The sequence below is a fragment of the Rana temporaria genome, chromosome 8 (assembly GCF_905171775.1).
Source record: "Rana temporaria chromosome 8, aRanTem1.1, whole genome shotgun sequence".
NCBI lineage: Eukaryota > Metazoa > Chordata > Amphibia > Anura > Ranidae > Rana > Rana temporaria.
The window spans coordinates 26,714,762-26,719,733 of NC_053496.1; the positions used below are offsets into that span (position 1 = coordinate 26,714,762).

Sequence of the window (4,972 nt, forward strand, 5' to 3'; positions counted from 1 at the left end):
CATAGCAGGCGTTGAATTATTTTGTCTTGGCATCAGATGCCTCTGATACTTTTGTAACTTTTCTCATGGCCACAATAGAAATAGTGCTACAGATGGTGCACAACAGCAGGTAGTTTGGTTTAACCAAACAAAACATACTTTCTTTTTATTTGCTTTAATAATCTGATGCCAAATTGTGAAGGTGGTAGAACTCTGCATGAGCCTAGCTGCCTTGATTTACATGTTCCCAACTGCAGAGGATTCAACAGTAAATGAGGCAATCAATCTATTTCTCTGCTGTCTATAACCACAGTCTCAGAATCAAAGCATACAGAACAGAGAAGGCAAACAATATGCAGTGACATATTTATATTTTCTGCTCAAAGAGCATACTCTTTAGCACTTGAAGAATAAAAGAAAGGAAAAACAATTAAGCTCCCCCTCTGTTCCTGATTATTTGTTATATGACAATATAAAAAAATAATAATAATATTATATATATATATATATATATATATATATATATATATATATATATATATACACACACACAATATATATATATATATATATATATATATATATATATATATATATATATATATATATATATACTGGATATGTACTTGCAAGCATGTAAAATATGTGGGGACAAAAGTTCCTTTAAAAGAATGCTGCTTAGAATACGATCAGCTGAGCAGAATCCAACTGCTTCTGCTCTGCTGTCTTGTCTGTAAAGTTCACTGATTTTCATATTTGATAGTGAATAAAAGGTTATTATGATTATGAAAAGTGAATAAGAAATGTGACAATTATAGATTATAGTCCTGTGTGACATTTGCCCAAGATAACATTTTCTGTAAAGGCAATAAATACAAAAATGGCATTAAAAGTAGACAATCTGGCTGGCGAATTAATTTATGGGAGAACAGATATCGGTGAGTTCCGGGAAAGGCAGATGGAAAAACTAAAAAGGCTCTTTCCTGTTTTTACTGTGAATGAACACTAGGCCAGATAACTGTCAGTGCCTGAAGAAAGAACTGTTCTTGAGAGCCAGTGATCTAAAGGAAATTAAGTCTAGATTTCCCAACATTCCCTCAGATTCTGCCTTTAATTTTTAAACCTTCACTTTGAAGATGACAGCTGGAAGCTGATTGGGCAGTAAGATGTGCCAGAAATAATAGGATTTTTTAATACAGCTTACATGTAAAATCCTTTTCTTGGGAATACATCACGGGACACAGAGCCTTAATAACTTAATGGGTTATGTGGTCACCACAGGTAATCGGACACTGGTAAACCCAACCAAAATAGAGTTCCTCCCCTATATAACCCCTCCCAAATGGAGAATACCTCAGTTTTGTAGAAAAGCAATAAGTGTCCCATGTTTAAATCCGAAGAGGGGCAGGAGCTCTGTGTCCTGTGATGTATTCCCAAGAAAAGGATTTTACAGGTAAGCTGTATTAAAAAATCCTATTTTCTTGCTCATACATCACGGGACACAGAGCCTTCATTACTTAATTGGATGTCCCATAGCAATGCTTAAATTGAGGGGAGGGAGACATAGATCAGAAATAAAGACCGCTATTGGGCCAGAGGATCTATACTGCTGCCTGCAGTACACTATGCCCGAAGGCGGTATCCTTGTACCCTCTCACATCTACCTGGTAGAACTTAGTAAATGTATGGACCAAAGACCAAGTAGAAGCCTTACAGATCTGAGCCATGGAGGCCTGGTGATGCACTGCCCATGGAGCACCAACTGCTCTAGTCGAGTGCGCTTTCACCTGAAAAGGAGGAATCTTCTTTTCTTAACCATAGGCCTGAATTATGACTTGTTGACTCCAACATGCAATAGTAGACTCCAATGCTGCCTGGTCCTTCCTTGGACCCTGTGGCAGAATAAACAGACAATCAGTCTTTTATATCTGAGCCGTAGACTCTATTCTTCCGCAGACTGCGGATCTGGAAAAAAAGACGGTAGGACTATATCTTGATTCAGATGAAATCCTGAAACCACCTTAGGTAAAAAAGTCGGGTGAGGACACAGCACCACCCTGTCATCATGAATAATCATATACGGTTCTTTACACGAAAGAGCAGCCAATTCCGATACCCTCCTTGCTGAGGATATGGCTATGAGAAAAAAACAGTTTCTTTGTCAAAAGACTTAAAGATGCCTAATGTAAAGGTTCAAAGGGTAATTTCTGTAAAACAGACAATACCAAATTCAAATCCCATAGGCACACGGGGGACTTAACCGGCGCATTAAGGCGTAGTGCTCCCTGAACAAAGGCCCAGACTAGGGAATGAGAATACCGACAAGGCCGAGATTTGACCCTTGATAGCGCTCAAAGCCAACTTCATATTTAATCCCAACTGAAAAAAGGCAAGATTCCTATTAATAAACACTAAAACCAGCGCTCATGACACTCAACCACATGAGCTTAATGACAGAAAGTGAGGAAATAAGTCAATTATTTTTTTGAAAAGCCTATGGCGTGTGTAACACACCCAAAAACTTCACCCGGTGTAGAAAAAATGTGCACACACATAAAGAGTGGTCACAAAAACGTGCAGACGGGTGCAACGTCAAGTGGTCCTCCTGTGAAAAAGGACCCAAACCCTGATCCCCCGTGGCGTTAGGCTCCAGACGGGGACTGAGGTACTGTGGTCCGAGCAACCGAAGCCGACACAGACCCAACTTCCTTGGAGTGTCTGCCGAAACAGAACCCTCCCAGTACTAGGTGGGGCTCCCCATGAGAGCAGGTGAACTAAGCCAGAAGGCCATGTCCGCCCACTCCCAAGACGTTCAGGGCTGGCCCGAGGACTGGCACCCTACTAATCACACAGTGAACAAATAACGTGCACAAACAAAAAAAGACAAAAACGTGACAAACATAGGCTAATGAATAAAATAAAGTAGGGGAAAGGGATAGTGGAGAGGAGAGTGAAAGAAGTGGTCATTGTGTTATACAATGACCAGGCCCTCCCCCAGTATCTGTTAAGCAGCGCGGCGTAGTCCCTGCTGAAAGCATCCTTCCAGGTGCAATGACGTCATTGGATTGCATCCACCCTCCCCATGTAGGAGGTGCTTCAGCGCTCCTCTGACAACTGATAAGAACAGATACTAAAGGAAAAAATTAATGCGCTTGTTCTAAATGTGAAAAACCTAAAAAATTATATAAAAAAGCTGCGATCAAAAAGTGTTATACCACACCAAACAAATATAAATAGCAGAGAGCAGATCGCGCTACTATAATCAGCCAGCTATCTGCAAAATAGTATGTCAGATGTGAGTGACACCAAATGCAGTGAGCTGTGACATGTGTGACTCTATTCAATGAAAAATATATAAATAAGTGAATAAATAGTCCTTTGTGGAAAAAATTGCTCAATGAAGAAAATTAATAAAATAAATAAAAATGAAAATATAAACACATGAATGAAAAATAATTTTGATAGATGAGTCCTGTAATGAGCCAAAAGTCCACCATACAGAAGTTTCAAATGAAGATGTCCCCAGTGCAGGAATTGTAAAACATCCCAGGAAAGGTAATGAGAAAACACTTCCACCAAAGACAAACACTGCCTCTTACCGAATATTATTGGTCTCTGTTTAAGGAGACCAAATACAGCATGTAAGGGTGTATTCACAGCAGATATTCCCTCCGGTTATCCAAATTAAAAGTTGTCAGAATCGATCAGTCATCTCAGCACAACAGGATATATGTAAATAGAAGAGGGACTCACAATAGTGTAAAATCCTCGCGATTTAATAAATAAAATAAGGTATGCACTTACATCAATAAGATCAAAATAAGGCATCCCTATTTATTCACTAAGAACAGATACTACACTTGATCTTGGCTAAAAGGCAGAGGAAATAAATCCATTTATTAGTCACAATTGCATATGATGGATCTGGTGGAGAAGGATGAGAATATCCACCCAGAGTGGAGAGTCCTTATTGCGCTATTGCCAACATATAGAGAGGATCAATTAAACTGCTGAAAAATTCCTCATGGACCGGAACGTAATGCAAGATCTAAAGTAGATTAAAAAGGGGGGTTGCCTTGACAACGCGTTTCGCGCACTGTGCGCTTTTTCAAAGTCAAGGAGATGAGGCACCCACAATGTTTAAATAGGAAAAAGGGGAGGGACATATGAGCAAACGAGGGGAGGAGAACAGGGGCATGTTCTTCAGACAATAAACCTTAACCCCTATGTTGCTCATGGAACGTGAACACACCATATAAACACAGATTAACAAAAACAATGAAAAATAATGATGGTAATATGTATATATATGTATATATATATATATATAAAAATAAACATTTATAAAAAAAAAAAAAAAGGGGGTTTGCCACATGGGGCCCTGGGGACCTCTGAGCCCTTTAATAAAAAAATGATATATATATATATATATATATATATATATATATATATATATATATAACTAAAAAGAAAGAAAAACAGAAATAAAATAATATAATTTTTTTTATATAAAAAAGGGGGGTTAAAAATGAAAAATAAAAATAAATATATAATTTTTTTTTTTTTATATAAAAAAAGGGGGTTGTCATCCGTGGCCCTGGGGATCTCCGGGCCCCTGGGGACCTCCGGACCCCTAAAAAAAAAAAAAAAAAAAACATATTGGCCCTGTTAATGATTTTATAAAAAAAAAAGGGGGGGTTGCCATCTGGGGCCCTGGGGGCCTCCGGGGGTCTGGGGACCTCCAAAAAAAAACACAAATTGGCCCTTCAATAAAAAATAAAATAAAAATATATGATTTTTTTTATAAAAAATAAATAAAAAAAAGGGGGATTTCCATCTGGGGCCCTGTGGGCCTCCGGGCCCACATAAAAGAACTAAAAAGAAAGAAAAACATAAATAAAATAATATAATTTTTTTTATAAAAAAAGGGGGGTTAAAAATAAAAAATATATAAAAAAAATATTTTTTTTATAAAAAAAAGGGGGTTGTCATC

The 4,972-nt window shown here is 37.8% G+C and overlaps 1 pseudogene; it reads right to left on the reverse strand.

The window, feature by feature from the left end:
• Nucleotides 1–3,766: 3,766 nt before the first annotated feature.
• LOC120912562 lies at nucleotides 3,767–3,869 on the reverse strand (annotated as a pseudogene).
• Nucleotides 3,870–4,972: the final 1,103 nt, after the last annotated feature.